The sequence below is a fragment of the Salvelinus fontinalis genome, chromosome 26 (genome assembly GCF_029448725.1).
Source record: "Salvelinus fontinalis isolate EN_2023a chromosome 26, ASM2944872v1, whole genome shotgun sequence".
NCBI classification, from domain to species: Eukaryota; Metazoa; Chordata; class Actinopteri; order Salmoniformes; family Salmonidae; genus Salvelinus; species Salvelinus fontinalis.
Genome location: NC_074690.1, coordinates 47,936,028 through 47,949,208, shown reverse-complemented (window position 1 = coordinate 47,949,208; position 13,181 = coordinate 47,936,028).

Genomic DNA, 13,181 nt, shown 5'->3' with positions numbered 1-13,181 from the left:
TTGAATTTCGCGGCACTGGTTTTTCAGTGGGGGGGGGGGGGGGTGCCGCTAGCGCCACGCTGATCCTAGACAGGTTAACCAGCAATATTTCTCCGGTCATGTTTTTACTCGTTATAGGTGTTAAAAACATCATAATGTAGTTAATTTGAACCGTTTTATAGCAATTTATATCCGTTTAGTGCGATTTTGAGGAATTTATTTGTTGTGCACTCTGAAACTTTGGACACGTTTTGGGGTGTCGGTCGTTGGTGGTGGACATTTCGAAGGACAGAGGACATCTATCGACCAAAAGACGTTTATAACATAGAAAGGATACATTGCCCAAGAATCTGATGGAAGAACAGCTCAAAGTAAGCAATATTTAATATGATAAATCGTGTTTCTGTCGAAATATTTTAAACGCATATTTCGCCATTTTGTTTGGTATAGCTTCACTTGGCGAACCCTGTATTGAAAAGTAAGGATAATTTTAAAAATGTAAATCAGCGGTTGCATTAAGAACTAATTTGTCTTTCGATTCCTGTAAACCCTGTATTTTTTAGTCAAGTATATGATTAGCTTTCAATTAAACTAGATCACTCTGATAGATGACGTCAGACATATTGAGGCTTGATTTCCTAGTATTTTTATTGTGTAACCACGGTTTTGTATGGCTAAATATGCACCTTTTCGAACAAACTGTATATGTATATTGTAAAATGATGTTACAGGAGTGTCATCGGAAGAATTCTGAGAAGGTTAGTGAAAAAATTAATATATTTTGGCGATGTTGACTTTTATCGCTCACTTTGGCTAGAATCAATGCTGGGCTGCTATGTGCTATGTGCTATGCTAATATAACGATTTATTGTGTTTTCGCTGTAAGACACTTAGAAAATCTGAAATATTGTCTGTATTCACAGGATCTGTGTCTTTCGATTAGTGTATGCTGTGTATTTTTACGAAATGTTTGATGATTAGTAGTTAGGTAAACACGTTGCTCATTGTAATTATTCTAGTCCATTTGTGACGGTGGGTGCAATTGTAAACTATGTCAGCTACCTGAAATATGCACATTTTTCTAACAAAACCTATCCCATACCATAAATATGTTATCAGACTGTCATCTGATGAGTTTTTTTCTTGGTTAGGGGCTATAAATATCTTAGTTTAGCCGAATTGGTGATAGCTACTGGTGTTGGTGGACAAATAAAAGATGGTGGATTATGCTAATGTGTTTTTAGCTAATAGATTTACATCTTTACATATTGTGTCTTCCCTGTAAAACATTTTAAAAATCTGAAATGGTGGCTTTATTCACAAGATCTGTATCTTTCATCTGGTGTCTTGGACTTGTGATTTAATGATATTTAGATGCTACTATCTACTTGTGAAGCTATGCTAGCTATGCTAAACAGTGTGTGGGGGGTGGGGGGTGCTCCCGGATCCGGGTTTCTGAGGCAGTAGAGGTTAAAGTCCAATACAGCTAATGAAAGACACAGATCTTGTGAATCCAGTCAACATTTCCGATTTTTAAAATGTTTTACAGGGAAGACACAATATGTAAAGATGTACATCTATTACCTAAAAACACATTAGCATAATCCACCATCTTTTATTTGTCCACCAACACCAGTAGCCATCACCAATTCGGCTAAACTAAGATATTTATAGCCCCTAACCAACAAAAAAACTCATTAGATGACAGTCTGATAACATATTTATGGTATGGGATAGGTTTTGTTAGAAAAAAGTGCATATTTCAGGTATATGGCATAGTTTACAATTGCACCCACCATCACAAATGGACTAGAATAATTACAATGAGCAACGTGTTTACCTAACTACTAATCATCAAACATTTCGTAAAAATACACAGCATACACGAATCGAAAGACACAGATCCTGTGAATACAGACAATATTTCAGATTTTCTAAGTGTCTTACAGCGAAAACACAATAAATCGTTATATTAGCTTAGCACATAGCAATTAGCAGCCCAGCATTGATTCTAGCCAAAGTGAGCGATAAAAGTCAACATCGCCAAAAGATATTAATTTTTTCACTAACCTTCTCAGAATTCTTCCGATGACACTCCTGTAACATCACATTACAACATGCATATACAGTTTGATCGAAAATGTTTATATTTAGCCACCAAAATCATGGTTAGACAATGTGAAATGTAGCTCAGCTGGTCAGAAAATGTCCTTGCGCCACTTAGACAGTGATCTACTCTTATACATAAATACTCATAAACGTGACTAAAAAATATAGGGTGGACAGGGATTGATAGACAATTTAATTCTTAATACAATTGCGTTATTACATTTTTTAATTTATCCTTACTTTTCAATACAGTTTGCGCCAAGCGAAGCTACGTCAAAAAACATGGCGTCCTAAGCCACTAAAATGTTTCGACAGAAACACGATTTATCATAATAAAAATGTCCTACCTTGAGCTGTTCTTCCATCAGTATCTTGGGCAAAGGATCCTTTCTTGGGAGAAATCGTCTTTTGGTGGAAAGCTGTCCTCTTGCCATGTGGAAATGTCAACTGCGTTCGGGATGAACTGAAAAGCGTGCCCAACTTTTCACATCGTTGCAAAAATAAATGTCCCAAAATCGCACTAAACGGATATAAATTGCTATAAAACGCTTTAAATTAACTACTTTATGATGTTTGTAACTCCTATAACGAGTGAAAAGATGACCGGAGAAATATAACAGGCTAAACTAACGCTTGGAACAGGAGAGGGTCGGTGTCTTCCACGCGCGTTACGCAGCAAGAAAAGACTTGCTAGCTAAAGGTTTTTTTCATTTGTAGGGCCTGTGAACGCGCAATCGACCCCGTTGGAATCGTCATCACGTAAAGGCATCCAGGGGAAGACGTAAGAAGTGTCCGTATAGTCATAGCAACGACAGTGCCCTTTTAACTGACTTCAGAAAAGTGGCCAACATTTCTCAAATCTGACTCCATGTCAGGGAAATTGCTGTAGAATGGGCTCTGTTCCACTTAGAGACAAAATTTCAACTCCTATAGAAACTATAGACTGTTTTCTATCCAATAATAATAATAATATGCATATTGTACGATCAAGGATTTTGTGGGAAGCCGTTTAAAAAATTAGCCAAATTAGCATAAATAGTCTAAACAGCGCCCCCATCCCCAACAGGTTAACAGAATGCATCAAACACGATTTAGAGCTTGTTTCAGAAAAAGTTTTTTTTTTTCAATTTCATACTTGAAACTTGTTGAAATTGGTTCCAAATCATCCAGTTTAAGCATAACTGCAAAGAATTTCACTAACAAAGTGCATCAAACACGATTTAGAGCTTGTTTCAGAAAAAGTGGTTTTTTTCAATTTCATGCTTGAAACTTGCTGAAATTGGTTCCAAATCATCGAGTTTAAGCATAACTGCAAAGAATTTCACTTAACAGAGTGCATCAAACACGATTTAGAGCTTGTTTCAGAAAAAGTGTTTTTTTTTTTCAATTTCATGCTTGAAACTTGCTGAAATTGGTTCAAATCATCCAGTTTAAGCATAACTGCAAAGAATTTCACGAACAAAGTGCATCAAACACGATTTAGAGCTTGTTTCAGAAAAAGGTTTTTTTCAATTTCATGCTTGAAACTTGCTGATATTGGTTCCAAATCAATGAGTTTAAGCATAACTGCAAAGAATTTCATTAACAAAGTGCATCAAACACGATTTAGAGCTTGTTTCAGAAAAAGTGTTTTTTTTTCAATTTCATGCTTGAAACTTGCTGAAATTGGTTCCAAATCATCCAGTTTAAGCATAACTGCAAAGAATTTCACTAACAAAGTGCATCAAACACGATTTAGAGCTTGTTTCAGAAAAAGTGTTTTTTTTTTAATTTCATGCTTGAAACTTGCTGAAATTGGTTCCAAATCATCCAGTTTAAGCATAACTGCAAAGAATTTCACTTAACAGATTGCATCAAACACGATTTAGAGCTTGTTTCAGAAAAAGTGTTTTTTTTTTCAATTTCATGCTTGAAACTTGCTGAAATTGGTTCAAATCATCCAGTTTAAGCATAACTGCAAAGAATTTCACGAACAAAGTGCATCAAACACGATTTAGAGCTTGTTTCAGAAAAAGTTTTTTTTCAATTTCATGCTTGAAACTTGCTGATATTGGTTCCAAATCAATGAGTTTAAGCATAACTGCAAAGAGTTTCATTAACAAAGTGCATCAAACACGATTTAGAGCTTGTTTCAGAAAAAGTTTTTTTTTTTCAATTTCATGCTTGAAACTTGCTGAAATTGGTTCCAAATCATCCAGTTTAAGCATAACTGCAAAGAATTTCACTAACAAAGTGCATCAAACACGATTTAGAGCTTGTTTCAGAAAAAGTGTTTTTTTTTCAATTTCATGCTTGAAACTTGCTGAAATTGGTTCCAAATCATCCAGTTTAAGCATAACTGCAAAGAATTTCACTAACAAAGTGCATCAAACACGATTTAGAGCTTGTTTCAGAAAAAGTGTTTTTTTTCTTCAATTTCATGCTTGAAACTTGCTGAAATCGGTTCAAATCATCCAGTTTAAGCATAACTGCAAAGAATTTCACGAACAAAGTGCATCAAACACGATTTAGAGCTTGTTTCAGAAAAAGGTTTTTTTCAATTTCATGCTTGAAACTTGCTGATATTGGTTCCAAATCAATGAGTTTAAGCATAACTGCAAAGAATTTCATTAACAAAGTGCATCAAACACGATTTAGAGCTTGTTTCAGAAAAAGTGTTTTTTTTTCAATTTCATGCTTGAAACTTGCTGAAATTGGTTCCAAATCATCCAGTTTAACCTGTTATGGCTGCACGCTGAATATTGAAAAAACTGGAAAATGTGTGCACATTTTCAAACGGCCTCCTAAGAAACTTTTTATTTTCCAATATGCATATATTTACTACTGTTGGATAGATAACAGTCTGTAGTTTCTAAAAAGGTTTGAATTGTTTCTCTAAGTCGAACAGAAATATTTTTACAGCCATTTTCCCAGCCGAATTGAGTTTTCCAAAATGCGATGTGTCTCTTTAAGACCTTCTCTATAAAAGGCCATTTGACTTGGGACGATAGAGACACGTCACAGGCGTTCTTCAGACTGTAATGCGGAAGTGAGAATTGAAAGGAGTCGAATATCTCGTCCCTGAACTGAATAACACAACTTCTTGTGAGACCTGCGCAGTTAAAAAAAAAATCCGGGCGCGAAGGATAATTTGGTCTCGGCTTCTGGAACAAGGTAGATAACGTTGAATATGATGCCTGACTACGATATTATTTGATACATGTCACAAAATCATCCTAAAGTATGTTTTTTCAATATACTTTAATTATATTATTGCAATTTATTCTGGACTTTAGATGTGAAACGACGGAAGAATTTTTTGAAGAAAAGCTTTCTAGCGCAGCAATGCTATCGTGCTAGCTAACCAAAGAGGGAAATAATTCGTTCTGGAACCCAACTAAAGACTCTACTGGACATTGGACCCCGTTACAACATTCTGATGGAGTACCAAGAAAGATAAGACCCAATTTGGGATGCTTTTTCATATATATGTCGAACTGTTGAATGCTAACTCTGCTAACTGTGCTAGGCTAGCGCTTGACTAGAATCAATGCTGCCTTATGCTAGCTTATGATGTTAGCTAATATAACGATATATTGTGTTTTCGCTGTAAAACACTTCAAAAATCGGAAATGTTGGCTTTATTCACACGATATCTGTCTTTCATTAGTTATCCACCATATGTTTTTCTGAAATGTTTTATGAGGTGTAATTAGTAGCCGACGTTGGTGTATGTATTTTCTCTGGCTACTCCCGGCTGGATTCAGACTCAAGCTATGTATTAGCATTTTTGGGTAGCATCAATGTAAAACTGATTTATAGCTAAAATATGCACTTTTTATGAACAAAACATAGATTTATTGTGTAACATGTTATATGACTGTCATCTGAGGTCGTTTTTTCTGGGCTCTTTAGGTTGGTTTTAGTTTATTTCGGTTGGTTGTGCATGCTACTTCAATCATAATTCATACTTCATAATCATAATTCATACGTGTCTGTCCACTTTTGTATTTGGTGGTGAGCTAACATAAATATATGTGGTGTTTTCTCTGTAAAACATTTAAAAAATCGGACATGTTGGCTGGATTGACAAGATGTTTATCTTTCAAATGCTGTATTGGACTTGTTAACCTCTACAGAGTACCTAACCCGGATCCGGGAGCACCCCCCACACCCCCCACACTGATTAGCATCGCTAGCATAGCGTCACAATTAAATAGTAGCATCTAAATATCATTAAATCACAAGTCCAAGACACCCAATGAAAGACACAGATCTTGTGAATAAAACCACCATTTCAGATTTTTTAAATGTTTTACAGGGAAGACACAATATGTAAATCTATTAGCTAAACACGTTAGCAAAATGACACCATTTTCTTACTCCAACAGTTTCTTACTCCATCAGGTGCTATCACCAATTCGGCTAAACTAAGATATTGATAGCCACTAACCAACAAAAAAATTCTTAAGATGACAGTCTGATAACATATTTATGGTATAGCATAGTTTTTTTTTTTTAAATGTGCATTTTTCAGGTATAAATCACAGTTCTACATTGCAGCTGCAATCTGATATAGTGCTGATGCAGCTAGAACAATTACAGAGACCAACGTTATATAACTAATTACTTGTCTTAAAACATTTCAGAAAAAATACACAGCGTACAGACATTGAAAGCCCAACATCTGGTGAATCCAAACAATATTTCAGATTTTTTAAATGTTTTATAGCGAAATTAGCATAACTAGCTAATTAGCATAACCAGGCCAGCCAAAACCAGCTGGACGCGCCCGACCAGTTCACATGCACGACAGATATATGAAATAACATCGTAAATTGGGTCTTACTATTGCTGGTCTTTCATCAGAATGTTGATCAAGGTGTCCTTAGTCCTGATGAGTCGTTCAATCCATTCACAATGGCAACTTCCCCTCTTCATTTAGCCTGGGTACTGGTCGACTGGCACGGTCCATGTCCAAAGTTAAAAAACTCAAAGAACGGAACACGGCAAAACTCCCGAAAAAATTCTAATAATCTGATTAAACTATATTGAAAAAACATACATTACGGTGATATGGTCACATGTATCAAACAAACTTCGACACGGAGATAGTTTTCATCCGTAACGTCAGCATAACAAAAGACAATGCCACCTCTGAAAACGCGCATCTCAGAAACCGGAAGTTGTCGGTCACGCTAAAGAAATAGGTCTTATTTCACGTCAGTACAAGATAAACAAAAAATTTCTCCTCTGACGTCTTCCAGACACCCAGAGGAAGAAGAAGGAAGTGTCATTCGGGTCATAGGTCGCGTGACCATATATAGGCAGAGCTTTGAAGCGAGCATACACATCTTGCAATCTTTTTCTGGCTCAGGGAAAGTGCTGTGAAATGACCTGTGTTTGACTCAGAGACTCAATTGGAACGGTTTTAGAAACCATAGCTTGTTTTCTATCCAATGCTATATGGTTATATGCATATAGTAACAGCAATAATTGAATAAGAGGCAGTTTAGTCTGTAGAGGCAATTATGCTAATGCGAAACAGCACCCCCTGTATTCTAAAGAAGTTAATGTGTAAAAGTTAAATATTTTTAAAAAATAGATTTTGAATTTCGCGCCCTGCAGGGGTGTCATTTTCGGTCCGAGGTCGGGCTTGCACGCCAAACAGGTTAAGCATAACTGCAAAGAATTTCACTAACAAAGTGCATCAAACACGATTTAGAGCTTGTTTCAGAAAAAGTGTTTTTTTTTCAATTTCATGCTTGAAACTTGCTGAAATTGGTTCCAAATCATCCAGTTTAAGCATAACTGCAAAGAATTTCACTAACAAAGTGCATCAAACACGATTTAGAGCTTGTTTCAGAAAAAGTTTTTTTTTTTTCAATTTCATGCTTGAAACTTGCTGAAATTGGTTCAAATCATCCAGTTTAAGCATAACTGCAAAGAATTTCACGAACAAAGTGCATCAAACACGATTTAGAGCTTGTTTCAGAAAAAGGTTTTTTTCAATTTCATGCTTGAAACTTGCTGATATTGGTTCCAAATCAATGAGTTTAAGCATAACTGCAAAGAATTTCATTAACAAAGTGCATCAAACACGATTTAGAGCTTGTTTCAGAAAAAGTGTTTTTTTTTCAATTTCATGCTTGAAACTTGCTGAAATTGGTTCCAAATCATCCAGTTTAAGCATAACTGCAAAGAATTTCACTAACAAAGTGCATCAAACACGATTTAGAGCTTGTTTCAGAAAAAGTGTTTTTTTTTCAATTTCATGCTTGAAACTTGCTGAAATTGGTTCCAAATCATCCAGTTTAAGCATAACTGCAAAGAATTTCACTAACAAAGTGCATCAAACACGATTTAGAGCTTGTTTCAGAAAAAGTGTTTTTTTTTCAATTTCATGCTTGAAACTTGCTGAAATTGGTTCCAAATCAATGAGTTTAAGCATAACTGCAAAGAATTTCACTAACAAAGTGCATCAAACACGATTTAGAGCTTGTTTCAGAAAAAGTGTTTTTTTTTTCAATTTCATGCTTGAAACTTGCTGAAATTGGTTCCAAATCATCCAGTTTAAGCATAACTGCAAAGAATTTCACTAACAAAGTGCATCAAACACGATTTAGAGCTTGTTTCAGAAAAAGTGTTTTTTTTTCAATTTCATGCTTGAAACTTGCTGAAATTGGTTCCAAATCATCCAGTTTAAGCATAACTGCAAAGAATTTCACTAACAAAGTGCATCAAACACGATTTAGAGCTTGTTTCAGAAAAAGTGTTTTTTTTTCAATTTCATGCTTGAAACTTGCTGAAATTGGTTCCAAATCAATGAGTTTAAGCATAACTGCAAAGAATTTCACTAACAAAGTGCATCAAACACGATTTAGAGCTTGTTTCAGAAAAAGTGTTTTTTTCAATTTCATGCTTGAAACTTGCTGAAATTGGTTCCAAATCATCAAGTTTAAGCATAACTGCAAAGAATTTCACTTAACAGAGTGCATCAAACACGATTTAGAGCTTGTTTCAGAAAAAGTGTTTTTTTTTTCAATTTCATGCTTGAAACTTGCTGAAATTGGTTCAAATCATCCAGTTTAAGCATAACTGCAAAGAATTTCACTAACAAAGTGCATCAAACACGATTTAGAGCTTGTTTCAGAAAAGGTGTTTTTTTTTCAATTTCATGCTTGAAACTTGCTGAAATTGGTTCCAAATCAATGAGTTTAAGCATAACTGCAAAGAATTTCACTAACAGAGTGCATCAAACACGATTTAGAGCTTGTTTCAGAAAAAGTGTTTTTTTTTCCAATTTCATGCTTGAAACTTGCTGAAATTGGTTCCAAATCATCCAGTTTAAGCATAATTGCAAAGAATTTCACTAACAAAGTGCATCAAACACGATTTAGAGCTTGTTTCAGAAAAAGTATTTTTTTTTCAATTTCATGCTTGAAACTTGCTGAAATTGGTTCCAAATCAATGAGTTTAAGCATAACTGCAAAGAATTTCACTAACAAAGTGCATCAAACACGATTTAGAGCTTGTTTCAGAAAAAGTGTTTTTTTTTCAATTTCATGCTTGAAACTTGCTGAAATTGGTTCCAAATCATCCTGTTTAAGCATAACTGCAAAGAATTTCACTAACAAAGTGCATCAAACACGATTTAGAGCTTGTTTCAGAAAAAGTGTTTTTTTTTCAATTTCATGCTTGAAACTTGCTGAAATTGGTTCCAAATCATCCAGTTTAAGCATAACTGCAAAGAATTTCACTAACAAAGTGCATCAAACACGATTTAGAGCTTGTTTCAGAAAAAGTGTTTTTTTTCAATTTCATGTTTGAAACTTGCTGAAATTGGTTCCAAATCATCGAGTTTAAGCATAACTGCAAAGAATTTCACTTAACAGAATGCATCAAACACGATTTAGAGCTTGTTTCAGAAAAAGTGGTTTTTTTTTCAATTTCATGCTTGAAACTTGCTGAAATTGGTTCCAAATCAATGAGTTTAAGCATAACTGCAAAGAATTTCACTAACAAAGTGCATCAAACACGATTTAGAGCTTGTTTCAGAAAAAGTGTTTTTTTTTCAATTTCATGCTTGAAACTTGCTGAAATTGGTTCCAAATCATCGAGTTTAAGCATAACTGCAAAGAATTTCACTAACAGAGTGCATCAAACACGATTTAGAGCTTGTTTCAGAAAAAGTTATTTTTTTTCAATTTCATGCTTGAAACTTGCTGAAATTGGTTCCAAATCATCGAGTTTAAGCATAACTGCAAAGAATTTCACTAACAAAGTGCATCAAACACGATTTAGAGCTTGTTTCAGAAAAAGTGTTTTTTTTTCAATTTCATGGTTGAAACTTGCTGAAATTGGTTCCAAATCATCCTGTTTAAGCATAACTGCAAAGAATTTCACTAACAAAGTGCATCAAACACGATTTAGAGCTTGTTTCAGAAAAAGTGTTTTTTTTCAATTTCATGCTTGAAACTTGCTGAAATTGGTTCCAAATCATCGAGTTTAAGCATAACTGCAAAGAATTTCACTTAACAGAGTGCATCAAACACGATTTAGAGCTTGTTTCAGAAAAAGTGTTTTTTTTTTCAATTTCATGCTTGAAACTTGCTGAAATTGGTTCAAATCATCCAGTTTAAGCATAACTGCAAAGAATTTCACGAACAAAGTGCATCAAACACGATTTAGAGCTTGTTTCAGAAAAAGTTTTTTTTTCAATTTCATGCTTGAAACTTGCTGATATTGGATCCAAATCAATGAGTTTAAGCATAACTGCAAAGAATTTCACTAACAAAGTGCATCAAACACGATTTAGAGCTTGTTTCAGAAAAAGTGTTTTTTTTTCAATTTCATGCTTGAAACTTGCTGAAATTGGTTCCAAATCATCCAGTTTAAGCATAACTGCAAAGAATTTCACTAACAAAGTGCATCAAACACGATTTAGAGCTTGTTTCAGAAAAAGTGTTTTTTTTTCAATTTCATGCTTGAAACTTGCTGAAATTGGTTCCAAATCAATGAGTTTAAGCATAACTGCAAAGAATTTCACTAACAAAGTGCATCAAACACGATTTAGAGCTTGTTTCAGAAAAAGTGTTTTTTTTTCAATTTCATGCTTGAAACTTGCTGAAATTGGTTCCAAATCATCGAGTTTAGGCATAACTGCAAAGAATTTCACTTAACAGAGTGCATCAAACACGATTTAGAGCTTGTTTCAGAAAAAGTGTTTTTTTTTTCAATTTCATGCTTGAAACTTGCTGAAATTGGTTCAAATCATCCAGTTTAAGCATAACTGCAAAGAATTTCACGAACAAAGTGCATCAAACACGATTTAGAGCTTGTTTCAGAAAAAGGTTTTTTTCAATTTCATGCTTGAAACTTGCTGATATTGGTTCCAAATCAATGAGTTTAAGCATAACTGCAAAGAATTTCATTAACAAAGTGCATCAAACACGATTTAGAGCTTGTTTCAGAAAAAGTGTTTTTTTTTCAATTTCATGCTTGAAACTTGCTGAAATTGGTTCCAAATCATCCAGTTTAAGCATAACTGCAAAGAATTTCACTAACAAAGTGCATCAAACACGATTTAGAGCTTGTTTCAGAAAAAGTGTTTTTTTTTCAATTTCATGCTTGAAACTTGCTGAAATTGGTTCCAAATCATCCAGTTTAAGCATAACTGCAAAGAATTTCACTAACAAAGTGCATCAAACACGATTTAGAGCTTGTTTCAGAAAAAGTGTTTTTTTTTCAATTTCATGCTTGAAACTTGCTGAAATTGGTTCCAAATCAATGAGTTTAAGCATAACTGCAAAGAATTTCACTAACAAAGTGCATCAAACACGATTTAGAGCTTGTTTCAGAAAAAGTGTTTTTTTTTTCAATTTCATGCTTGAAACTTGCTGAAATTGGTTCCAAATCATCCAGTTTAAGCATAACTGCAAAGAATTTCACTAACAAAGTGCATCAAACACGATTTAGAGCTTGTTTCAGAAAAAGTGTTTTTTTTTCAATTTCATGCTTGAAACTTGCTGAAATTGGTTCCAAATCATCCAGTTTAAGCATAACTGCAAAGAATTTCACTAACAAAGTGCATCAAACACGATTTACAGCTTGTTTCAGAAAAAGTGTTTTTTTTTCAATTTCATGCTTGAAACTTGCTGAAATTTGTTCCAAATCAATGAGTTTAAGCATAACTGCAAAGAATTTCACTAACAAAGTGCATCAAACACGATTTAGAGCTTGTTTCAGAAAAAGTGTTTTTTTTTCAATTTCATGCTTGAAACTTGCTGAAATTGGTTCCAAATCATCGAGTTTAAGCATAACTGCAAAGAATTTCACTAACAGAGTGCATCAAACACGATTTAGAGCTTGTTTCAGAAAAAGTTATTTTTTTTCAATTTCATGCTTGAAACTTGCTGAAATTGGTTCCAAATCATCGAGTTTAAGCATAACTGCAAAGAATTTCACTAACAAAGTGCATCAAACACGATTTAGAGCTTGTTTCAGAAAAAGTGTTTTTTTTTCAATTTCATGGTTGAAACTTGCTGAAATTGGTTCCAAATCATCCTGTTTAAGCATAACTGCAAAGAATTTCACTAACAAAGTGCATCAAACACGATTTAGAGCTTGTTTCAGAAAAAGTGGGTTTTTTTCAATTTCATGCTTGAAACTTGCTGAAATTGGTTCCAAATCATCGAGTTTAAGCATAACTGCAAAGAATTTCACTTAACAGAGTGCATCAAACACGATTTAGAGCTTGTTTCAGAAAAAGTGTTTTTTTTTCAATTTCATGCTTGAAACTTGCTGAAATTGGTTCAAATCATCCAGTTTAAGCATAACTGCAAAGAATTTCACGAACAAAGTGCATCAAACACGATTTAGAGCTTGTTTCAGAAAAAGTTTTTTTTCAATTTCATGCTTGAAACTTGCTGATATTGGATCCAAATCAATGAGTTTAAGCATAACTGCAAAGAATTTCACTAACAAAGTGCATCAAACACGATTTAGAGCTTGTTTCAGAAAAAGTGTTTTTTTTTCAATTTCATGCTTGAAACTTGCTGAAATTGGTTCCAAATCATCCAGTTTAAGCATAACTGCAAAGAATTTCACTAACA